This window comes from Phascolarctos cinereus, unplaced genomic scaffold, assembly GCF_003287225.1.
Source record: "Phascolarctos cinereus isolate Bilbo 61053 unplaced genomic scaffold, phaCin_HiC Scaffold_4;HRSCAF=312, whole genome shotgun sequence".
Classification (NCBI taxonomy): Eukaryota; Metazoa; Chordata; class Mammalia; order Diprotodontia; family Phascolarctidae; genus Phascolarctos; species Phascolarctos cinereus.
In genome coordinates this window covers 436,784,531-436,810,659 of record NW_027555847.1, presented here as the reverse complement: position 1 = coordinate 436,810,659, position 26,129 = coordinate 436,784,531, and the positions used below count along the sequence as shown (strand labels likewise).

The window sequence follows — 26,129 nt, the reverse complement described above, 5'->3', positions numbered from 1 at the left end:
AAGCTATCCATGGGCTTCATCCGACTGCCACAGGGGTTATGGTACAAAAAGGGTAAAGAACCTCTCATATGCATGTATACATGTATTCTAATATACATCTACATATATGCTGACCTCATCTAAATGATTTTTGCTCCTCACATAATTTACTATAAATTATCTTAATAAAAACAAAACATCAAATACAGGATTACTGAAAGACAGGAAATTAATTCAAAGGTGGAAACAATTACATTTTATTTAAAGTAGGCAAGATTTATTAGGAAACATAGCAACTGTACTATAACAAGAAAAATCATACCAGAAAGAATAAGATTCAATTTACTTTTGAATCCTGAAAAGAAAAATATGTTTGAAAAATATCAATTTAGAGGCCTACCCCATTTCCAGATGCAAATTTAGAATTAAAAAATCAAAATGACAGACTGCTGCTAATCCTGCTTAGGAAGACATAAATTGTTAATCAAGCTTCAGGCAACATTGTTTAATACCGAGTTTAATAAAAAACCTGCCTAAAGGAGGAAGAGGGTTGGTATCCTGAATCTGAGGGCTGGGTGTCCCCATCAGCATCTTTATACCCTCAGGCTTTCAGGGCACCATTGATATGGTCTCCTTTGAAATGGGACCCATTTTAAAGGATTCTGAATTATTAAAATTATGTTATTAGAATAAAGAATATAACAAGCCAGATTTTTCACTGGAAAGGAATGGATTTGAATGAAAATAAAGTTGGAAAAATGTTTATCTAAGATACTATCTTGTTGTCCAAAACTGGTGTAGCATTTTTTGAAAATCACCTTATTAGGTAATAGTATCTAGCTCATATGCTTTCAGCTAATCATTGTGGTGACAGAGGCGCTATGTTATAATAAAGTTACCTCTTTATTTTCAGTAGAATGTATCTATCCCATGAAATTACTTACATTTATGCCCCAAAGACTCTTATTGTACAGAAATTCCTATAATGAACCTTCCAAAAATCTTTCCTGAAAATCATTCTAGGGAGTAGTTACTTGTCAGTAAGCTAAGCAGAATGAGAAGTAATTGTTTGACAAGCGAGCGTTTCTTTAAGGTTTTACAGGGCCGCAACTTCTCATTAGTACCCAGACTGTTCAGTTTAACGTGCAGCACCAATCTTATTCAGTGTTTTGAAACCCTCCTGCATGATGTCATGGTTATTACTGCATATTTCTTAATTATCATCAAGGGCCATCAGCTGAGCTGTAGTGTTCTGTGACTGGTTTCTCTCATCAGCCATGATAATCAGATTGTCACACAGAATGCAAACAATTTAAAAAGCTATTTTAATGTAATAATAAATTGGAGCATATACATATGCTGAATGAATACTATCAGCTTCCTAGGGGTATAACGAAAAGCTTCTTGTTCGTTGCTATCTAATTAATCCACCTTTTGGCTGTTTCAATGATTCTCCCCCAAATCTCTATTTTTACATCAAAATCTTAATCTGTGATGACGGGGTACACTTGTTGTGAGTGTTAACTCTACTAAATTAGCTATCTGCCCTTTTTAAGGAAAAAATAGCTCCTCTCCCATTCCACAATAGCCAATATAGATCCTGCCACGGAGTCCATCAATGAAATTTTTAGCCAACTCTTTGAGGTGTAGCACAGTGCCTGTAACATAGAAGATGCTTAATAGATGCTTGCTGAATTGAACGGAACTGAGCTTAATGAAGTATTTTGGAGGGAAGAAAAGCAAACAAGTTGCTAAATAGTTAATCTTAGGCAGGAGATCCTGAGAAACCTATGCAAATCCACAAGCTAATGGGAGAAATAATCAATAGGAGCACACAGTGGGAAACCTCAACATGCCATCTTTCTCTGTTCCATTTCAAAGATGGAATCCAGTCTTTTGGACCAGGTTTGTTTGCTTGCAAGTGAACATGACCACATTAGCTTTTCTGAATGTAGAAGTTATTTCGAATTCTGTATGCTTCCAAAACCTTTTTCTATTTTCAGGTTTGTGACTGACTTCTCCTAGAGGGCACTACAGATTAACTAATTCCTTCATCTCTTTTTGTCAAGGACTACCCTCCCCTAGTGATCTCTTCCTGAAGAAAAGGCAAATGAGGGAATCAAGAAGAGAGGAAACCAGCTGTATTGATTTTCATCAGATTACCTGCCTTACTGAATCCAGTCCCTTCCACACCCTGACAAAAATCCTAAATCTTTTATTTTAAGCGAGTGGTTGTAAGAGAAGAGCAATAACTGGGAAATGCTGCTGCTCAACTTTGTTCAATTAGGATTCAGCATGATAATTTACTCAATAGGTTATATTTTAGCACTCTGAATTTGTGATGAGCAGAGTCTGACCGTTTGGTGGTGACTAGTGAAATTAGAACCTGTTGCTAAGGGAAGAAGCTCAGAATCAAACACAGCAGAAGCGTGGATGGCAGCAGATTAATGAATCAAACCAAACAAGCCTTTGCAAGAGGCAGCTCAAAATGGATGATCATTTTATTTTTGTGACTGACATATACAAAAAAGCAGGACTGTGGGTCTTTTTAAAATAAAGTGAAAAGGCATTTCCAGGAATTGAAATAGACATCTTTGAAATGCCTTGCTCAACTAGTGCAGAAATCAGATTCTTTTCAAATTAAAGATGCCTCTTTTCTGGTTCATAGGGTAAAACTGAGCTGAGACAATCATATATGACCTCCTCATCTGCTGCAGAACACCCATCTACCAAGCAGGTGCTCAAATTAATGTCATACAAACTTTGAGAATTAGGCAAAGTATAACTTTAGCATTCTTGCTAATACAGTCAAAAGGTTCTCCCCAATGCACACATACAAGTCTCTATTTACAAGAGGTTTAATAAAGTGGCCCATGGGTGAGCAGCTTTTGACTAATCTGGTTTTTGGTCTGCTGATTTAAAAGGCGGAGTTGCTCTTCACTCTATTGGGTCCAAAAAAGAGAACCAAACACCAAGATCAATTACTTTTCAATGTAAAATTATTCACCAAATAGACAAGGCTTTAATGAAACCACAACAATTATAATAATTAGGTCTTTTTTTTTCTATTTGTCAAGAGTCCTTATGCTCCAGTGATAAAAGAGATATAGGTATGGTGACCATATTTTCTTTTCCAAATATCTAGCATCTGGTTTGACAAAGGATTAGGATATTGCAAGGTTTCATTTAAAGTAATAAAAATAATGCTAACATTTATGTAAAACTTTAAGGTTTGCAAAGTACCTTACAAATATTATCTTCATCTATATTCACAACATCTCTGGGAGAAAGCTGCTGTTATTACACCCATTTCACAGCTAGGGAAACTAATGTAGACAAGAATGACTCATCCAGAGTCATATGACTAGTATGCTTCTGAGGCTGTTTTTGAATACAGATCTTCCTGATTCTGAGTCTAGTGTTCTATCCACCACCCTACTCTTTTGCTACAGGAAAAACAAAAAACCAAAACAAAAAACAAACAAACCAAAACAAAAACAACCTCTTTGATTTAGACTCAGAGGACCTGGTTTCCAGTCCCAGCTCTATTACTTATAACTTGTATGACCTGGGTAATTTCCTTTGCCTCTCTAACCCTAAGTCTACTCATCTGTAAAATGATCAGGTTGAATGAATTTATCTCCAAGGTCTCTTTTTGCTCTAAATGGATGATTCTATGAAAATGCTGAAAAATTAGAGACAAATATGCAGTCTGCACAGATCATAGGAAGCTTTCATTTCTTTCCTATTTGGTGGATAGCTGAAATATACCAGTTTATGATACTGTAGCTGAAAATCATAGATTAAAAACCCAAACCTAATTTCAGCTACTATTTTCAACAGTTTCTACTTCTCCAACAGTTAAACACACACACACACACACACACACACCCCACCATACCTTCCTCCCTATCCCCAATACACACATAATTGCTACAAATACACTGTCATATTTCCTAGCTTGACTTTTAATTTCACTTGTTTCCATAATCTGATAGTACTAATAAAGAATGAAATATTTTCAGCACTAAAAAAGAAAGAAAAGAAAAAGAAAAGAAAAAGACTTGGATAAACTCATGAAACTCTGGGCAAGTCCAGCATTACTGATTTTTAAAATGTAAAACAAAGAGACTGAAACAATTTACCTCTGTTTTCCTTCCAAATATATAATTCTTTGATAATTTAAAAACTGAAAAACCAGAGTCTAGAGAATAGAGAGGTTTCTATATGGTCATTTTAATGGTGAAACCTGGGAAAGAAAGAGAAGCATAAAGGAAAATGCCTTAAATGCAAGAGTTACCAAATCAGCAATAGCTAATAAGTAGCTTTCTGACTTTTCTTCATTTTCAACCAATCAGTCAATAAGCATTTATTAATTCTAAGCAAATTCTTAAGGTTTCAGAGGTTTGCTTTTCTCCTACTCTATGTCACATGCTATGCTAGGTACTATGCTAGGTACTGAGGAAACAAAGCAAAAATGAACAGGCTCTGCCCTCAAGGAACTTCTATGTATCTTGAAGGATACTATACACACAAATAAGTACATAGGAGATATATATATATAGATATAGATATAGATATAGATATAGATATAGATATAGATATAGATATAGATACAGATATAGATATATAGATATAGATATGCATATATAGACACATATATTTGTGTATGTATATATATATATATTTATGTATGTATGTATATATATATATGTATGTGTGTATACATACACATATACACTGAGACACCGACAAAGAAACTACAGGGAAAGCACAGTTCAGGTATTTCACTTTGTTTTCAACACTGACATACTAGTGTGTTTTGGCATAATACTTTGTGATGGAAAGAATCACAGTTTATGTATATTTTGAATTCTGATGTCAAGTAAATACTAAATAAATGACAATGCTGTTGTCATGAAAGAAAAAAAAATATCTTTTCACTTATCAGGGTAGAAACCATATAAAACTTTACCTAATAATAGCAATCAGGTAAAAAGCACACTGAGAGAACCTGGAGAAAAGGCATTCCTTTAAAGGATCCTGTGAGCCTGAGATGACCCCAGGTGGATAAAAATCATAGCTGTCAAGAGGGAAACTAAAATTATTTAATTTCTTTAAGTTCTTTCTCCCTCCTCCATAAATCCTTTTTCACTGCAATGGAAACCATATGATAGATTTCTGCGTCACCAAAATTGCCTATTATGGTCAAACTAAGTGCTCAAAATGTCCACAGCACTATCTCTGCTAACAAAGCTTTGCAAATAGTTATTTTTTTTTAATGAAAAATCTGTAAGAAGGTTACATGGTCTCAAAATCTGCCACCTCCTTGACAAAATGTTATTAGTTGAACCTTCTGTATTCCTATTTACTCTCCCAGGTCATCCATAGGTCCTTCCATGGCTAGACTCTGGCAAGCACTTATCCTTACTATGTTCACTGAGTTCCCCAACAATGCAGGTTGTCCCATATGCCTCAAGTCAAAAAACTTGAAGCTGAAGTTCATAATACTTACTTTCCTTTTGCTTTACTGTTTGATTGTTATAAGGTTCATCCTCAATTTTTTAGCCTGTAGACTCTTCGGCCACTATCTGTCATCGAGGCTGCTCTAACACCTAATGTTGTATTTAGTATTAGTTGAAAATCTGGTTACTGCTATTTTTTACCATATTATACTATTTGTAGGTTTCCCTGTTTTCTGTTGGTGAATTTGTCTTCATCACTATTGTCCAAGAAGATGAGCCCTCAGTCTCTTTAGTTTACTTTGGTGTGGAAAGGAAGATAGTGTCAAACAATGGTAAGTGAATTATTTTAGATCCATGTTGATAACCTTCACAACTGTTAATTATTATGAAAAAAACCTTTTTAAGGAGCTAAGGAAGAGAACCCTCAGTGAGGCTTTACATTTTGTGTTGGAACTAACTGCAATATTTGTTTTCTGATAAGAATTCAAATCACTTTCTTGATAGCCAATCTGTGAGTTGACCCCTGATTTAGAGATTTCATTCCACTTCTAGTTCTGTGAGACACACAGTGGGGTCCCCTTCAGCCAATGACTGCCATCTTGAAATCCATATGAAAAAGCAGAAGAGGCTCCATGGTAATCATGCATATGAACCTGCATTTCTTATGACAGAAAGTGGTAATTCCACATATAGAAAAAGTGAAATCTGAATCTGTTTCTATTTTCAATTTGCCCTTGTATATTTTTTTCTCCCTCTTTCCATTTTACTTACTCCTTACCAATTCATGGACAACTCAACTAAGTTAAATTTCTTTTGTGGTTTCAATTTCTTTTGACATGTGGACCAATTGACTCTGTCCTCCACTGAGGCAGGCCCTATGTTATTTCATTCATGGGTTTTACAAGAGTTCTACTTATCTTTAGGCACATACTGCTTTATCAATACTGCAAATCAAATTTGATAGTAATATTCTAGCTATAATTAAACTCCTCTGCCTATAAATTTCAGTAAGATGGAATGATAAATTCAGAAAACAAGTACCCACAAAATCAGTGAAAAGAGAGTAAAGAGGTTAAACAAATTGGAATGATATCAAAATATAGCAGGATAAAAGTATCCAGTATCCTTTGTACACATGTTATGACCTAAATAATTGCATGTGTCAGAAAGGGCATTCCCACTTTAAATTGTCTTTGTGAGTACTTCAGATAAGTTCCTAGGTAGTTCAAGTCAACTTAGGTTTTTTTGCCTGAAGTTTTTAGTTTATTGAATTATTTCTCTGTTATTCTTCGGCTTCAGGAACTCATCCTTAATGTATCTTTTGGTAGTAGCTAAGGGTACATTTTACCCTATTGGAAGATCACTCATTACTTTCCACCTTCCAACCTGGTTGCTTAAAGGGTCATAAAAACTGTCCACCTCAAGAAATAATGATGGTGCATGACACAAAAGGTCTTGGAGGTCCTCATATAACTTACTGTAAGAGAGAACTGGGATGGATAAAAAGACAGAAACATGGTGATATGGACATTTAAAAATACTGTAGCCTATTTGATTTTCAGAAGAATGAAAGCTCAACAAATATTGTACAACCAATTTTAGGAAAACCTCTCAAATCCTCTCTTCTCTAAAAACAAAGAAACCAGACAAACAAACAAACAAAAAAACCCCCCAACTTTAAATAAAAAAGCATCCCTCCCAATATTTCTATATATCTTTTCTCCAAAATCATTAGAATTGTGTCACAAAAGTAGAATTGACAGATAATTCCTTGTTTTTTAAATACTCTTCTTTCAGTAACTTCCTTGTGCACAATGTTCCAATTCTTTATATTTATTATGCATTATTCACAGTTTTTTAAGGGAGAAAAAGGTTTGATTATCTGCTTTTTCACTTTTTTGTGAAGCAAATAAGGTAGGCTCAGTAGACATTGGCTAAGCTGAAACACTATTAAGAAATGCAATTCAGACTGAGTCATTTCTTTCCGTTTTTATAAGCCAGACCCTAATTCTTACAGACCCCAAAGAATGGGCTGCCATGACTAAGCAAGGAACACGAGGAAACTAGCTTCTGCCGGATGTTATCTCATTTGGAACACATTTCAAACTTTAGAACAGATTTTTAAATTGGAAGTCGAGCCTTGCATAGTGTCAGCAGAAGAGACTGATTCACCACACAGAACTTATCTAACTCCAAGTGCCAGGGAATGCTTTTTAAAGGAGTAGGGTACCCAAAAAGCATCACAGTAAAGCAAAACTATGGCCTAAAACAGACAATCCCCATTGGTGACATGCACATCTAAAAGTCTATTGGCCTCTTTCTAACAAATACTTTTATGAATGGATATTTCTTTAAATCAGAAGCCACTAAATCAGCAGAAGAGGAGAAGTTCTATACATTTCTGAAAGGGTAATTATGTTCCCACAACTTTTCTCAGGGCCATGGTCTTTATTTTATCCTTCTTGAGTCATAATAGTAATGTCATTGTATCATGGGAAATGGATTTTTTAAAAGTGTAAATCAGTCTTAATTATTAATGAGGATACAACAGTTGCTTAAGGAAGTACATTCTTGGCAAGGCCTGGAAAAGAAAGGAAATCTCATTTTATAGTTTTCAATGAATGCGAACAGGTAGCTACTGATTTCATCTAAATACATTTGAAATTCTCATTGTGTTTAAATCTTTAACTAGAGACGTGGAAGAACAAAGTAAATACTTTGAGGTCCTCCAATTGGAGACATCTACATAAGTAATAAAGATAATAGGCTACTCTCTATACATACAAGTCAAGCTATGCCAAACAGGCATTTTTTCCTTCCTTTTATTTTTTTTTTTAAATAAGGAAGCTGCTGCTATGTTTTCAAAACTTTAGACAGCAAAACCCATCCTGTAGCTGTAATGCTGAGAGAAATGCACAGGATGACCCACTAGAGGTCCCTTCCAACCAAAAAAGTTTCCATAATTAAAAGAAAACCACTAGATCTATCTGGATAAAGAGGAAACAAATAACTGCAGAGTAACTAGGGCCCAAGAGGGGTATCCATACATTTCTTGTCCTAAGGAAAAAAAGGTACCCTTCATGAAAACAGTTGGTCATTTTCCATCCAAGTTAACGATCCTATCGCTCTATTTGCAAATCAGAACTTTTTGTCAAGTGCAACATACTAGTTGAAACATTTCCAGCCAAGAGGGCATACTATCTGGCACTGTTTGGGTCTGTAACTACACTTTCAATTCTAGCTATTTTAAATATATGTGAAACAACATTTTCAAAAGACATTTTCTCCTTAAAAGGAATATTGCCTCTAAGAGTAAGTTTTTACTTTCAAAGCTGATGGAAGTGGTGGGTGGAAGAAGGAAGGTATACATTTTTGATAGTAAGCAACTTGGAAAATGATGATTTTAGTTTTTCTGTTTTATCTTTTCAGTGTTAGTATTAAGAAATGTAATTTCAATGAATTAATGCAAAAACTAAATATCCAAAGGGATTTCAAAGTCCCTACTGGGATTCTCACATGCCAATTCCTTATAATGGCTACAAAAGATAATTGCAAAGAATTACAGTAGAACTGAATCATTGCCATTTTCCTCGAAACATATGTTGCTGTCTCTTAAGGTTTTCTGAAAAAGTTTCTTCTTTTACCTCAAAAAAAAATAGGTAGAAACATGTACTATGTACCTTTTGTTTCTCTCCCCCACCTCCTATACTCCCCCAACTAGCCAAAATCTACAAGTGTAAAGAAAGGAATAGAAAACTAAATGATTTTTTCCAGTATACTGCTATGGATTCTTTTCAAGACTCCTGAGCAAAAGGAGCTCTCCATTGAAAATCTGGCCTGTAGCATAAACTTCACCCTCTTTATGACACAATGAAGATGTCTGATTGATTATATTCCCTACATCCTCCCTCCCACAACTTGTTGACTTAGTTTTCTTTAAAACAGCAAAGCCAGCAAGCACTGGGATAAAAACACTCACACCTTGGATCAAGGCATTCAAGAAGAATACACTACACTACACTACACACACACACACACACACACACACACATGCATGTATGTAGAGGTTCCCATGCCAACATTTTTAGGAAAAGCCAGCCGCAAAAGGGAAAGGAAAAAAAAAGACCAGATGCTACTTTGTGGTTTGAAGATTTTTGATGTTATTAATGCAAGGGAAATGCTATGTTAAAATTACAGTTTTCTTGTTTCCTTTTCCTAAACCATGGAGTGAATCTTGCAACCTTTTTAGTACTGGAAAGATTATATATATAATATGTATGTCTGTACATGACATAGCCACATGTGTATAAGACTGTTTCTGCCCTATTTTTTTTTATTGAAAGACGTGTATATATATATATTTTTCTTTTTCACCCTCTCCTCCTTTCCTCTACTTTCCTCCCAAATGAAAACTGAAGCCATAAATACCTACTTAAGTAGTCTGGTCAGAGAATTTACTTTGAAAGTTGTAATAAAACTCTGTAGCATGAATATCATAATCAAATTCTCGGACAAAGGTTCATTCTTTAAATATTATCTACAGATGTATGAGTATTCTGGGTATAATTCAGGTCATTAAACTTCTCGATCCTTGAATGTCATCTAGAGTTTCTTAGTTGAACATACATTTGCACTTACAAAGAACTGCATTTAACTCCCCATAAAATATGGATTTTATTGCAGCAGTGACAACACTTCTCCCCCCACACTGACCTCTATAGCATCTCTCTAATCACCAGTCACAAAACTCCTTACACAAGAATATCTAAATCCAAAATTAGATCCATTTCTGTAATTGCAGCTATGTAAAACTAAAAAACTAACAACCCCCCTCCAAAAACAAAACAAAACAAACCAAACCACTTACCAGCTTACTATCATTTATTCCTGGAAATTAATATATATGTAACCAGGCGCAAGTATTCCAATTTTCTCCTGTCAGATACCTATAAAAGCTACACACACTTGCTTCAGTCCCTGTCCCGAGAACACATTAACACAGAGAAGACTTGGTGTCTGGTCTGTCATCTTCAGTAACAGCCCCAGGGCTACACACCCACCGAACCACTGACTTTTCTCTCCACTGTGGGTTCCATATGCAGAGAACTATACTTTATAATAGGGGGATGTTCCTTTCAAACTCAGCCCTCGTGCACTAGGTCCACTCAAAAGGTGGATGCAACCGGCTTCCTTTTCTCCTTGTCCCTAGCTAACTATTGACTTTTTGGAGCTAAAGTTTTCCTGCTCCGCAAGCCTTCATGTGCACAAAATGACCAGGAGCCAATTTGTACCTGCCCAAGCCTTCCCCCCCTCCTCCCCGCCCTGGGCGGTATAGAGAGGTGCCCACGTTCGGTGCCTCGGTGCCTCTGCTCCCAAGGGCGCCGGCTGCCCGCACAACAGAGCTGCCAACTTTGCAAAAAGACCCAGTGTCAACTGCAGCTATCCAAGAAAGAGCAGAGGCGAGTAAGCTCTTGCAGACCGCAGCGAGCACTTCATTTGCCCTACACCAGTCCATAGCCTGGAGGAAGTCCTTACCCGCACACACCCAGCCCTCAGCCTCCTGGAGCAGCACACCGGTCAATCCTCGGCCCCAGTGCCGCTCCGCCTGTGAGTAAGCCCCCCGCGCCCGCGGGCTGCCTGGTGTCTCCACCTGCAGGGAAGCTACCGGCACCAAACTAAGGTCTGACACTTGGAGCATCTCTTTTAACTCTGGCGTGCATGCAGCGGAAGCTGACGGGACCCTCTAGCGGATTGGTTTCCATTCAATGATAAGGAGAGGCGCGGACAGAAACCACAGCTACAAACACCCCAACAACACTAGAGATCACCTTAACCCTTACCCCTAGTTACAAACAAACACGGAAAGATTCTGCTACCTGTTTCTGCAGCCGCTGCTCCAGCTGCTGCTTTCCCCACTGCCTTCGCTCCTGCTGCCGCTGCGGTTGCGGCTGCCGCTGCGGTTGCGGATGCCGCTGCTACCACCTCAGCCGCCTCTGCTCCGGGGGCTGCTGCTGTTCTGTTAGCCTACACAGTTCCCACTGCTTCCTGCTCAAACTGCAGCACTCAGTATGGGAAGGTGATGGGGCTTAGGGAAAGCAGGCTCTTCTGGGCACACACTGATTTGCAAGTGAATGGAGTGGGAGGGTGCAGAGAGAGGAGGACTTTGTTAAAGAACCCCTCTCACCCCCCCACCCACCCCCTCCTCATGATAGAATGACTCTCAGTGTTTGAAGTCCAGAGCAATCAGCTCACAGTAATCCTCCGTCAGCGGTAGTATGTGCAGGGATTTTTTTTTTAAGGTTACAAGATACTTCGAACTTGTGGGAGTCCGTATGTTTCTCCCCTTCTATTATTGAACTGTCTGTCGCCTTTATACTATTATCAGAAATGATTGAGTATTCCCCTGCCCTACCCCCCTTTTCCGCTTCACTAAACAATTACAATTCTCAGTAAAATAGAACCATGTTTTCTGCTATCAGGTCAGGTTCATAATGTTACGGAATACAAAGTACCGGCACATATAATGCATTTCCCTTGGGGCAATTTCCCCATTTATGATTCTTTAAGATGTAAATAAAAGGTGACCTTCACACACACAAAATATACATCCACACATTCTGTCCTCTTGCCCCCTCCCTCCCTATTAAATGAATATTTTTAAATTATTTTTTTTTCTTTTTCTTTGTTATTGCTTCTGTTTGGTAGCGTCAAGAGGCAGTGCCAGGAAGACCTGCTTTCTAGAGCTTAGAAAAAGAGTCTGGAAGCCCAAATTCTTGAGGTCTCTCTACTGGCTCTGACAACTATTCCTTGCTCAACAGTGGAAGTAATCTAATCCTCTCTATTGATAAATGTCCTTCTTTGTAAAATGCCTTAATGCAGCGGGGTGGGAGGGTGAATACTGACAGCACAGAGATATTACTATATTTAAAGCCTCTGAAAGTTTCTGTAATCTGTAGATGACAGTTGCCATACAAGTGATCCCTTGAAGTAAGTACTTATGTCCACACAACTCCTCAGCTATCTAAAATTAAGAATTGGAAGAATAAAGGCACAATCGTTTGATATATGGTCTCTAATATCACCGCTTTTTAAAATGACAATATTTAAAGGACTTTTAAATTCAAAGTCGCTCTACACAGAAGTACCAGACAGATGGTTTAGGACTTTACCCCCAGGATGGGGTCAATCTGAAAGGAAACTTGCCAGAGAAGGAATTAAAAATCAAATTCTCACAGCGACCACTCATCCAGGGGCACATGAAACTGTCTGTAGTCTTATAATACACTCTAAGGAAGGTTTCTTCCCTAAGGGTTCCTTACTGTTAAGGCTTACAAAGGCCAAGCCAGATCAGTTTTCCCCGAGTGGTTAAATGGGGTTTGTAGCTCTGAAGTCACCTAGGAGACTATTTTACTTCTCCAGGAAGATAGCCATTTGGAGTGCCAGTAAGAATGAATTAAGCCTAAGCTGAGAGATTTACAGTAGGTCAGCAATATTCCATATATATGTGGAATTGGCCTTAGTGTAGATGGCCAACATGTTTGGCATCACAATACCTTCGGTTTTTATTCCAGAATGGAATATTTAAATTTACAACTACCTTAACAAACAGGAACACATTTTCTCCTTGTACACTATCTAAAATCTTCCCATGGGGCAAGAAAAAAAACCTGTTTATGTGTTTCCCACTCAATAGTTAATATCTTAAGTAATCAAGATGTGTAATACATCTGCCAGTCTTACACCAAGTGTGAATGCATATGCAGAAAATGAAAAAAAAAGTCGGGTTTTAAGTACTTCCTAGAAGAGTGAGATATGTGGGTAAGCAGAGCTGTGTGATTACAGCCTGATTTTTTTTTAACCCCAGGTGATGGGTTCAGTGACCATTTGAAGCAGTTAGCAGAAAATCATTCCACGGTGGCCCACAGACTGCACTTCAAATGTCAGTTAGCCATTTCACAAAAATACACTGTTTTTATAAGAAAAATTATAAAGAAAAATTTTTGTTAGTGTGGTCAAGTGCAACTATGACTCCCCCACATCCTACTTCCCACCCCCAAAAAACCTGTTGAAAATGAGGAAGTTTCGTAATTCTGGCACATCTAGAACAGTTCTTCTCATATTCTATTTTTTTTTTCTTGGCATGATGAAAGATTGTTACAAACTCCAGCTAACAGATTCAAAGAATCTCAAAATTGGAAGGGTCCTCAGAGGTCATCTATTGCAACCCATATATGAACAAGAATCTATTGTATAGAATATGGGACAAGTTGACCCTTCAGAGTGCTGCTTGAAGACTTCCATTGACAGGGATATCTATGACCATTCACAGCAGTCATTCCTTTTTTGTCTGGTTATATTTGTCAGGAAGTTTTTCATTGCTTTTGACTAAAATCTGCCTGTCTACTAATTCCATCGTTTTATCTTTTTGGACCAAGCAAGATAAGTTAAATCCCACTTCCATATAATAGTCTTTCAAACATTTAAAGAAATCATGTCTCTTCTAAAATTTCTCTCCTCTGGTTCTTTGAACCATTTCTTATATGGGATGCACTATGATTTCCCGGTTGCTTTTCTTGGAATGCATTCTGGCTTGTCCATGACCTTCCTAAAATGTGGCACTCAGAACTTAATATGATTATTTAGACAATACAACATTTGAGGCAATACAATACTCTAGATGTAGTCTGGCAAGGGCAGAGGGCAGAAGAATGATCGTTTCCCTTGTTTTATACAATAAATATGTCTCTCAATGAAGCTTAAGATTAGCTTATCTTTTTTAGCTTCCCTAATCACACAATTAGTTTCTATCAATGTTGTGGTCCACTAAAACTCCCTGACCTTTTTCATTGCATCTTTCCTATGTTATGCTTGGGCAACTGAATTTATATGTGTTTTGATCAAATTTTAGCTTCTTAATCCCACACATTGTTCTATACTGCTGAGATCTTTTTGGATCCTGATTCCATAATTCAATGTATTTGTGTCAGCTTTGTGTCACTGGAAAACCTGATGAGTGCATTTTCTATGCTTTTATTCAAATAATTTCCAAAAGTATTGATTATCATAGGTTCATGGATTCCCTGAGGCACTGCATTAGATTCCATTGAATCTACGTCTAAGTTTACAACATAAATTGGTTAATGACCTCTCTTTGTCATTCTCAGACCAGTCATTCAACTGCTTCTAAATCTACCAAAATATACTGTTGTCTAGCTCAGGTCTCTCCATATGATCTGAAAGGACGACACAGGAGATTCTGGGAACTAGTTCATCTGGATATGGTGACTTAAACTCAATGAGAACAGCTGTGTTCTCTCTTATGATTTCCTCATATATATTGCAGTTCCCAGTTGGCCACTTTTGCCTATATTTTTTAATCCAAATACCATTTTCCTTGATTATTGTTGTTGTTGAGTTGTTTCGGTCATATCCAACACTTCATGACCCCATCCGAAATTTTCTTGGCAAAAATACTGGAGTGGTTTGCCATTTCTTTCTCCAGCTCATTTTACAGATGAGGAACTGAGGCAAACAGGGTTAAGTGACTTGCCCAGGGTCACACAGCTAAGTAAGTGTCTGAGGCCTGATTTGAACTCAGGACTTCCTGACTCCAGGCCAGGGGCTCTATCCACTGTGTTACCTAGCTGCCCTTGGTAGAAAGAATCAAACCAAAATGAGTTGAGTAATTCAACTTCTCTTCATCATCCATTAATATTATCTTATTTTCCCCTATGGCTGTATTGGATGGTCAGAGAGTACTAGCACCTCTGGTGTGAAGACTTGCCAAGCCCTTTGTGGGACTGCTTGTTCACTTTTGGTGTCTACCTATCACCAAACTCTAACCTGCAGCTCCAAGAAACTATAGCAAGCACAGTGGCTGCACCCTGGTAAAACCACCTCAGGAGATGAGCTAAACCAGGTTGTGAATAACTGATGGACTTTATTCCCATTGGTGAGTTAGGGGGATTTTTACCCCAGGTATGTGAAGACTTCCCCTGGCAGAATGGGCCAATGAGAACAGTTTGTTTCAATGCCAAAGGTGGCTGAAGTAGGTGCTATGGAGTACTTAGAGTTTGCTTGGACTTTGAAGATGCCAAGGTCATCCACTGCATCCCAGGTCATCACCAGTCAGCTTGACTTTTGTCTTGCCATTGGACTTCAATGTCTCTGGAAGAAAGAGTGAGTCTTATGACTTTGCACAACTCTGCCTCACTAAGATCCAATTCACCCGCAAGCTAAGCTATCATCCTGTGATGTCTGGTCCTTTGTGAAACAACCTCATAATAACATAACAACATAAAATAACAACAACAGCAATAACAGCAATTCTCTTCTAGCAAAAGCTAATTTTTTGCTCTACCTCCTGCTCCCTCAACATAATTTTTAAAAAGTCCTTTTATTTATTCTTGGAGTTCACAACCAGACTCTCAATATATTCTGAGATGTAGGGTTCCTGACAATTTCTTAAAAGGCTGTGCATTTCTTATGTATTAATTCTTTTTTTACCGGTTCTTTCTTTTTCTCTTTCTGTCCTTTTAAAAATGCAAAGTTGGTCAATGAGTTCCTCTGAATCTATAGTGGTTTTTTGAAATGGCTGCTTCTTGTTACCATAGAGATTATTTGTGTTATTAAAATTTTATTTTTGAAAACTTTACATTAATCTTGTGTGTCTTTCACCTGTAAGATTTTAGAACACAGAACAGGATGATACCTGTTCTTTTCATGAATGATTTAAAATCTGCTCTTCTCAAATCTCAGGTTCATATCAGCCTGTACTTGGCTTTCCTTTCTTCCATCCCAGGTTTTAAGAGGCAATAATAACTTTCTTCCAAGTTTCCCATCATTTCTACTTCAGAAGCTAATTCTTCATTCCTGGTAAGAATCAGGTCTGGAATAACAGTCCCCCTGGTCATTTCCTCCATCTTTTGATGAATGAAATTACTGTTAAGACAAATGAAGAATCTCAAAGCTTTTTTTTTTTTTGCTTTTAGCAGACATAGAAGTCCAGTAAACAATTAGATAACCAAAGTTTCTCACTACTTCTATGTCATGGTAGGTCTGTGATATGTTTCCTGAATCTCCCTGTCTATACTTCCACAGAATTTCACTTCTCTTTGTTTCTTCACATAAAATTATTCTCCCTCCAGCATTCTTTTCCTCTCCAGTTTGTGGATGTCCTTACTGGGAAGGTATTCTTAATTAACACTGCTTTGCTACTGCCCTTTGTATCTATTCTGTTCCTTTTAAATGAGGTATGATTTTATATATTTAAAGATGGAAGGGACCTTATAGGTCATCAAGTTCAACTTCTTCATTTTGAAGATGAGGATACTGATGTACAGAAGGATTAAATCACTTGCCCAGAGTAACACAGATATTAAGTACCTGAGGCAGAATAAGAACTCAAGTCTCCTTGATTACAAATACAGTTCTCTATTCACCACACTATGCAGCCTCATTCCATAGCCATTTTTTAAACCATGAATCTACTTCTAGAAATATGAAATCTAGATTCTTAGAATAGATGCAAATCAATCAAGTCTAATCCTCCATTTAAAATTCAAACTAACTTTATTGTCATAAAAAAATTATTATTTCCTTATTATATCTTGAATTATTACTTATCATTGTATGTTCCTACATAAAAACAAATGTGATGGAATCCCAAATACACCATAACATAACTGATATTTCTGAACCTATAGTGAAATGAGAGAGAAAGGCAATATCAGTGGAATACTCTTTGGGTAGAAGCTACAAATATTTCTACTAAAATAAATGAGAGAAGCAGCTAGTTGGTGTGATGGAGAGAGTGCTAGGTCTGGAGTCAGGAAAACCAGAGTTCAAATCCAGCCTCAGATACTCACTACCTGTGTGACCCTGGCCAAGTCACTTAATCCTGTTTGACTCATCTGTAAAATGAGCTGGAGAAGGAAATGGCAACCCATTCCAGTACCTTTGACAAGAAAATGCCAAATGGGATCATGAAGAATTGGGCACGACTAAAATGACTGAACAACAATAAGATAAATCACATTAATCACAGATATATACCCAAGTTTTCCCAACCCTTTGTGGATAACCAGTTACTATTTTTATAGTACAATAGCATCTCTTTTCAGGTTCAATCTAGGTAAGCCTTCCTAATCATTATATTTGATTAATCATTACAGGTAAAGTATAAAAGCCAAAATATTTTGGTTTACCTTGACTATACATTTTGGAATCTGAATACATTAATAAAAACATAATGTGCTATATATTTGACAAAATTACTTTGTAATGTAAATTGAAGGTAGTCTGAAACATGTAAAATAGTTACACAAATACAGTATAAGGCATTTGTGTTACCATTCAGTTTTAAAACTGAAAAGTTAATTCTATGTGTGGCCACTAGGAGGACAAAAAGAAAATCTTATTTTAGTTGAAACTATAGTGAAAACATTATTAGGTTTCAGGGATGTGGGGTGTTGGAAAGAAGAATGATAAAGAGTTTAGACTTTATAAAAATCTACAGTTCAGAATATTTTAATTTTTAAAATTATTTATTATTAAACTATGAACTATTCTTTTTGTGAATTCTAGAAATCACTTTCTACAATCACATAACTATGTAGCCTTAATCCATTACTCAAATGTCATTGAAATCCATTGAAACTTATAGGCAGGATGCCTCACTGAAACCTTTAATAAGACATTAGTTTCAAACACAACAACAAATTCTAGATATATTTTGGTACTCTTTGACCCGATTTGGTCAATATTAGCCAACTTTTGAAAGACAAATGCAAAACAAATGAATGAAAAAAACTCAGTGATCAAATTGAAAGCACCTCATTTTATCTGCTCAGAAATTTTGAAATAGGTTTCTGTTACATAGTAAGGTGTGAATACCAGAGGATTTCTCACTTACATTGCATTTTCATACAATTTTTAAATACATTGTCTTATTTGATTCTTATGACCATCTTGTGAGGTAGGTAAGATTTTATTTTTTGATATTCTTGCAGATAAGGTAACTTAAGATCAGAAAAGTTAAATGATTGTAGTAAGGTCACCCAGTTTGTGAGTTAGATTTGAATCCTTTTACAAACAATTAATTGTGAAATCTTCAGTCAGCTATTTAATGTCTGTGGACTTCAGTATCCTCATCCATAAAAACAAAGGGTTAGTAATAGATAATTTTGAAGGTTACTTCCTACACTAAAATTCTGTGATTTTTAAAAAATTTTGAACAAAGAAATTGAAGGCAGTGATGTTTCATTTATGAGTTTGGGGTTTAATATATCATATATTTTAGGCTAGATTTCCATGACTTATTTCACTTTAATTCATTTCAACAAAGATGAATTAAATGCTTGGCATTCGCAAACGAAATATTCAAATCAATCTAATTCATCAAACATTAATGAAGCAGCTACTTTGTTCACTATAAGCTATGCTTATATAGTAATTTAAGGTTCACAAAATTCTTTATATATATTATTGTATTTGATCCTCACAACAATCGTGTGAGTTAGATATTACTATTTATTATTATCACTATTATCATCACCCCCATTTTAAAAATGAGGAAACTGAGATGAAAAAAGTTTGACTTGTCTAACATCATACAGCTATTAAGTATCTGAAGCAGGAAGTTACATTATTGTAGGAATATAGTTCAGTACTTTGAACGAAAGAATGAATGAAAAGCATTTTAAAGTGCTTACTATGTACCAGGAAATGTGCTAAATGTTAAGGAAAACGAGAAAGGCAAAAATAGGCCCAGTCCTAGAAAACATAAAACAAAACAAAACAAAAATGTACATTCTAATAAGGGAAGACAAGAGAAATAAGGGAATGATGCACGGAGAAGTGTGATTTAGACTAGGAAGTCACGGGGTTGGAGAGTAGAACAATAGGGCATTTGATTCAGATATTTCTTTCCAGAAATGTTTGTGTTGACTTGATTACTTTTCTGAAAACTAGAGGTAAGCAGTGGGTTTGTGTGTGAGGAGTAAATGAAAAAGGGTACATGGGTCATGACATGGGATAAAGATGGTCAGAGAGTAAGCAGTATTAGAGGTATAGTCAAAAAAAAGGACTAGATTAGAATGTAGAGGTCCTGAGCCCTAATCCCAGCTCTGCTACTTTCTACTTATATGACCTTGGATAACTTGATTCACTTTTATTTGATTCCTCACCTGTAAACATAGGACATGAGATGATTTCTCAGGACCCTTTCAGCTCAAAATTTATGGTATTATCATTTTAGTTTCATTTGAAAATCATGAATTCCTCACATTTAAAATCATTTTTATATCAGTTCTTCAAGCATGAAGTTTTTGGTTTGTTCTATCTATCTATCTATCTATCTATCTATCTCTATCTATCTATCTATCTGTCTGTCTGTCTGTCTGTCTGTCTGTCTGTCTGTCTGTCTGTCTGTCTGTCTGCTTGTCCATTTATCATTACTCTCTGAAAAAGTTTTCACTTGAAAAAAGATGAATGAAGTAAAAGTGTCAGGAAGGATTGAATTATCCAGATAATTACTCTGATTTTCTACTTAGCTTGGCATATATGTACCTAGCCAATTTTAATCCCTAGATCAAGGTCTGAACTAGGGTTAGGGTGGGAATGGAGACTGACTTCATGAGGGCACCCTAGGGCATTAAGCTCCTTTCCCTCCATCACCTCATTTTTCTGATCCTCTCACCTCTTGACCCTCGAGGCTTTAAGGTTGTCCACAAGATAAATTATTTCTTATCTTAAAGGTCAATAAGACCCTACAGAGAGATAGTTAAAGCATTTCCTGCTAATATTTTTTGGTGTGCAAGATTCCTCTGCAAGATTTCATATGGTCCATGATTGAAATAATGCAGAACTTCTTAAAGGTTAACCTAACATGAAAATAAAGGACCTCTCATACAGTATATTAAAAATAATTAATTGTGCTATTGTAATGGGTGTGCATGTATATGTGTGTGTGTGTGAGAGAGAGACAGAGACAGAGAGACAGAAAGAAAAACGGAGAGACAGAGACTGAGACAGAGAGAGACAGAGAGAAGAGAATGCATATGGGGGAAAAAAGAGTAGATAATGATAATGTCAGGTTAAAAATTTAAATTCTGATTTTTCTAGAGGAAACTTCACAGTGGAAAGCGTGTGAAAAATATTACTTAGTTCACACTTCTTTTGAATCCCTCTGCATGTTGCTGTCTCTGCAGCAGTTTTCCCTGAAAAGTTATAGGAACTTCAGTGAGATTTAGCAATAAGCCGAACTCCTCACAGCATGATAAGTTTTGACTTTGTAGTGGAAACTACTGTTGTTGAGTAAAACACAGGTTGCTAGTAACTCTGTTGGACCTGGCATCTGACCCAAATTCCTCCTGTTTATTCCTTGCTGTCTGGTACTTCCATTTGATTTCTCCTACCATCTATGGCTCATACTACAGTTCATTGTGGGATAATATTTTTGGTTTGAGTGTCCAAAAACTGGATTTAGTGAGTGAGGTCTCTACACAGTGCAGATATTTCTGCATGTGATTTGCCCACTCTGATTTGAGGCTGATTCAAAGATGCTGATGGGTTTTGGAGACTGGTCTCTTGGGAGGTGGCAGCTTGCCACAATGCCATCAGTTTAGACTAATGATTGCACAGAATTCTCATGAAGCAGATGGCTACTAACCACAATATTAATATTATTTTGCTTTGTAAATTGAGAAATTTTTTTTTTACCACTTATAAGGGAAAATCTTGTTGGGCTTTTGTAAAGAACAGGTTTCAACTGAAATACATGCCATCATGATCCCTTTTGTATGATTTGATTACTAATGAAAACTGTATTTATTTTTAATGAATTAATACTTTTAAAAAGCCTTCATTCTCTCTCCCTATAGATATCCTGTGGAACAGATTGCTCTAGTTTGTCATTTTAGAGGGATCTATAACTAGAATAAAATACTCGCTGAGTGATTTGTTTAGGGATGCAATTGTTTATAATTTACAAGAGTGGATGTTCTTTGGCCAGGTCTCCATAGTCAAAGTGAAGTGGAGAATTGAAGCAATTGCCTAGATAATCCAGGTAGGAAATCCACTTCTGCCTGAATTAGCCCAATAATTCAGCCAAAATCAAGGTTATTTCTATTTGAGTTCTCCAAGTGATTGCCTCTGTTCTCTGCTTTTCCTTGCCAGTGGTATTCTGGCCTATGAGATTTGAGAGTAATGGTGGTTTACAATTAAGCTAACACTGATGGCATTGCAGCCATGTCATCTGTGGGAGGCAGCCAAGGGGCTGATAGTCGGATATAATTTTGCCTTGTGTACTAGAAGTCTGGACTCTCTACATGTGATTTTCACGACCACTCTTGTACATACAACATAAATCACTTAGGAACATCAAATATTGGGGTACAGGAGAATTCAACCGGCTTCTACTTCTATAACAATGTTAGTAATACCACAGTTTAATTGTTTTCAATGGAAAAACCTGGCAATACTGATCAACCATTTCATATTCAGTTTTCCAATGTGCTTAAAGCTGAAAGTAGGCACAGTGTGTGGCCCTCTGTTCAGGCCAGGTGTTTGGAAATGATTTTTCACTTGATGGAAAAAAATCCTAATTATTGTGAGTTCCCCAAGATACCACATGCAAAAATAAAGTAAAAGGGGAATTGAAAAATCAATTTACGGGTTAACATGCTTTCTTAATTTTATATATGAGTCAGAGAAAAAAAAGCAAAGGACAGAGATGGAGAACAGCAGTGGAGAATGAATGAAAAAGAATTGCTCATTTTTTTTGGTAGGGAATAAAACAAAGCTTGAAAATTACACAGAATCATACCTTATTTGTGTAGTGGTAAGTTTTCTTGCAATCTCTATCCTCCAGAACCCTGGGCCCAATCTAGAAGAAAGTACACAACATTATTGCCACACGTTTCACAAATTAGCTTTGTTATCTGGTTTTTGGAGCCCACAAGTGATTAGAAGTCACAAAAAGCAGGAGATAGAGTGCAGAGGCAGAGGGAAAGTTAGAGGCAGCTGACAGACAGCTAGCAGTCTGACTTCTGAGGAGCCAAAAAAAAAAAAGATAAACCAACAGGTAGACCCAATACTTTTAATGGATTACTATTTAGCAGAAGAAAAAGACACAGTGCTCTAAGGAATGTGTAGTCCCATCACCTCCTTTTGCAGGTCAAGGTACTGAGGTTCAGGTTGGGTAAGTAACACAATTAGTCAAAAGGCAGACCACGACTGGAATGTAGGGCTGGCTTCCCATTCAGGAATCAGAGTTTCATGATCCTTTCCATTACACCTTTCGCTCTGCATCAGGTAATGCTCACAGGGATGACCCTGAGCATTGAAGAAAGGTTTAATTATTGTCTGGTACAATCTGCATAAGAATCCAGGGAAAGATAGCATACATTTTAGAAAGATTTCCTTAAACAATGGTTAAGATAAGTGGAGTTTAGGCACTTTTAAGTGATAAGACTCAGTTGTATAGAAGATACAGCTTATGGAAAACAGCACATTCCACATCAGTGCTATCAATGTTGGATATTACATTTAGTTTGGCCAAATGCAGGGGTGGGGAACCTGGGGCTTGAGGCCACAAGTGGCCTTCTAGGTCCTTGGGTGTGGCCTTTTGACTGAGTCTAAGTTTTACACAACAAATCCTTTTAAAAATTAAGGGGATTTGTTCTGTGAAGTTTGGATTCACAGATTTATTTGGATTTATTAAATGCTTAATAAATGTTTATTGATTGATTTATAGATTTACTCCTCTGGATTTTGGATACTTTTTGATCTTAAATGATCCACTCTCAAAATAAAAATATCCCATGGAATGATAACCTTACCCTGGTTATCAGCTAAGGCCTTAGTGGGAGACAGATTCATTAGGTTGCTGGCTGAGAGCAAAGCTTTGTGGGAATGTAGCCATAAGGTGAGAGACAGGGGACTAGAGGGCTAGAGAAAGTGGGAGGAAGAACAACAAAAATACTCTTAACCTGCTTAACTATTTTACCTACTTAGGCAGACTCCATCTGATTCTCAGAAAGAGTAGAGACCTGATGTAGTTATTTGAATAATTCAGGTGTGTGTACGTGTGTATGTCTGTATGTGAGGTGGTGATGGTGCAGTCCTCCTCGTAGTACCTTGATAATGAAGTAAACTTTTTTTTTTAAGGCATGCATTTTCCATTTCCTTAGTCAAATCAGTCCAAATATATAAGAGGATTGACGGGACCTCTTCTTCCCTTTCCCTGTGTTGCAGTCATAGCTTCTGAATCTCTGAACCCCATGCTTTAATCTTCGAGTGTAACTGCAGCTGGCAGATTAGCTGGCTGCCCTTTTTCACTACATGGCAAGCTCATTGACTTAATGACGCTGGTTTGTTAATTTGATGTTTGGGGCTTTGCAATTCCATGTTCCTTATTTAGTTTCGTGCAAGGAAAACTCAAGGACGATTAGCAGTGAGACCGATTTTCCTGGCTAACTTTGGCAACTAACAAATTTAGGCCACCCCAGCTGCTATGCCACACACTCAAATTAGCGCTATAACTTTTTTTGTAAGGGACCATAATAAGAGGAAAAAAAGGATGAGAGAGAGGGAGAAACCAGGGTCATAGAGAGTTTTGAAAGTAAGCCAAATATTGAGAGTGTGACCCAGCTTGGTTGTAGAAAGACCAACAGTGAGATATGTCAGCTCCAGGTCCCTAGTGGTAGCCCACATTTTATAGCAAAAATGTATAGTTCAGAGTGAAACAGAAGAGAGAATATGAAGCTCTTATTCTTTATAGGAGATATAGAATCATAAAAGCTGGCATGTTCATGTGGTCAATTCACATTCTTTTGAATCAGAATTTTAAAAGTCTTACTTCCATGTCTGGTTTACTATCAACTAAACCACTAAGCAACTGGACAATACCTAACTCTTCATCTCAGCTACTTTTATATTATTATTAGTTTCATGATGGTCATAAGAATAACTGACATTTATTTGTCACTATAAGGCCTACAAAGCACTTGACATCTATTATCTCATTTCATCCTGGGGCATGGGGGAGGGAATTGGAATAAGCATCTGTAAAGGGCCTATTATGTGTCAGGCACTGCTAAGTGCTTTACAAATATATCTTATTTGTTCCTCATTTGATCCCCACAACAACAACACTATTAGGTAGGTACTATTATTACCCCCATTTTATAGTTGAGGAAACCAAGGCAGACAAAAGCTAAGGCCAAGGTTATATATCTATATATCTATATCTCTATATAGATCTATCTATAGATATATCTATCTATCTATAGATATATCTAGTGATTGTCTGAGGACAGATTTGAACTTGGATCTTCCTGACTTCAGGCCCACAGCTCTACCCATTACACTCCCAGCTGCCTCTGCCTCTCTAAACAACCCCTTGAAATATGTGCTATTATTATCTTCTTTTTACCAATTAGGAAACTGAAGTTTTGAGGGGTTAGACTTGCCCAAGGTCACATAATTCATAAGTCTGAGGCAGGATATCATTACTTCATCTCAGAACATGAGTTTGCTCATCTACATTTTCACTAACCAACTCATATGATTGTAGTAAGGAAATTTCTTTCCAGTTCCAGCCTTTGTGCCCCCACTCTATCCTATACTGTTCCTCTCTCAGGTAGTTACACTATTGACCCCAGTGAGTTCCCCAGTTTATCTCATGAGGAATAAAGAAATAGCCAAGGTCCCACTTTGTCTTTCAGATTTCCCTTAGTCCTCTGCAACCAATCAAAAGTGATAAAATTTGACTCCTAACTAGGACTGACCACGGATGAGTGCATTAGTGCACCTCACCATCTGCCTTTCATGTCAAGCCTAAGTATGCTTCCTCCAGGGCAGCAAACCTCATACAGTTAGCAAGGGAGGTAGTTACCCTGAATTTATAGGCCGTCTGTGGTTGTTGACATCAGCTTTAGTTGGCTAATAAAGTTTTTACTCTCAAGAATTCTGCTTTTCTAGGACAGTGCTACTTACTGTTTATGAGTAAGTTGAGGAGGTAGTTTGGGAAAATTTAAGTGGCTTTTGGGGGTAATAGTCATTACATCAGTGACCTGTGTTCACCATCATGAAATTCATACATGCCTGTCTGTCACTGGTAGTTCACAGGAGTTGTTACTACAACTATGCCTGTGGTCATAAATGTCACCTACTTTGCTGCCTTCATTTCTTCTTCTTTGGTCCTATTGCTATTCCATCAGATGGCACTTCAACCACTTACCAGCTTTATACATCCTGACCTTGCGGAAAACAACTACCACATGACTGCATATCAGCATCGTCTAAGCAGACCTTACTATAATCTGATTTTGGTGCCTCCTGGAAGATGTTCAGACAGAATGAGGATAATACACTAGATGGCTCTTGGTAGAGTGGAAGAACTAGCATCTTTTCAATGCAGCACATGCCAGCTACTATAACCCGGTTAGCCTTGCAAATGAGTATAAAATATTTTCCACCCTACAAACATACATTATTATCTACTGTCTCCCTAGGAACTAGGAGGCTGTGAAATTAGCATTCTCTGCAATGTACTGAGCATTAATCTTTACTCACCTTGGGTAAGTGATTGAGTAATTGTATAGTTTCACTGAGCTACATCATATTTGTAGGATATAAGCTATGGATTGCTATCACTTTTCCAGTTGAAAAGTTAAAGAAATG

The 26,129-nt window shown here is 37.0% G+C and overlaps 1 protein-coding gene and 1 long non-coding RNA gene across 2 annotated transcripts in view; both read right to left on the bottom strand.

The window, feature by feature from the left end:
• Positions 1–11,625, bottom strand: part of LOC110214697 (cadherin-6) — a 165,916-nt gene extending 154,291 nt beyond the window's left edge. Inside the window, exon 1 of the mRNA XM_020995730.2 lies at positions 11,321–11,625. The gene's annotated coding sequence lies outside the window, so the exon portion shown is untranslated. The remainder of the gene's footprint in view (positions 1–11,320) is intronic.
• Positions 11,626–15,364: 3,739 nt separating this feature from the next.
• On the bottom strand, positions 15,365–22,476 carry LOC144456692 (uncharacterized). Its single transcript, XR_013485709.1, has 2 exons — positions 22,270–22,476; positions 15,365–15,611 (listed from the first exon to the last, which is right to left on the bottom strand). It is a non-coding gene; the product is annotated as an uncharacterized LOC144456692 (long non-coding RNA).
• Between the last annotated feature and the right edge of the window lie 3,653 nt (positions 22,477–26,129).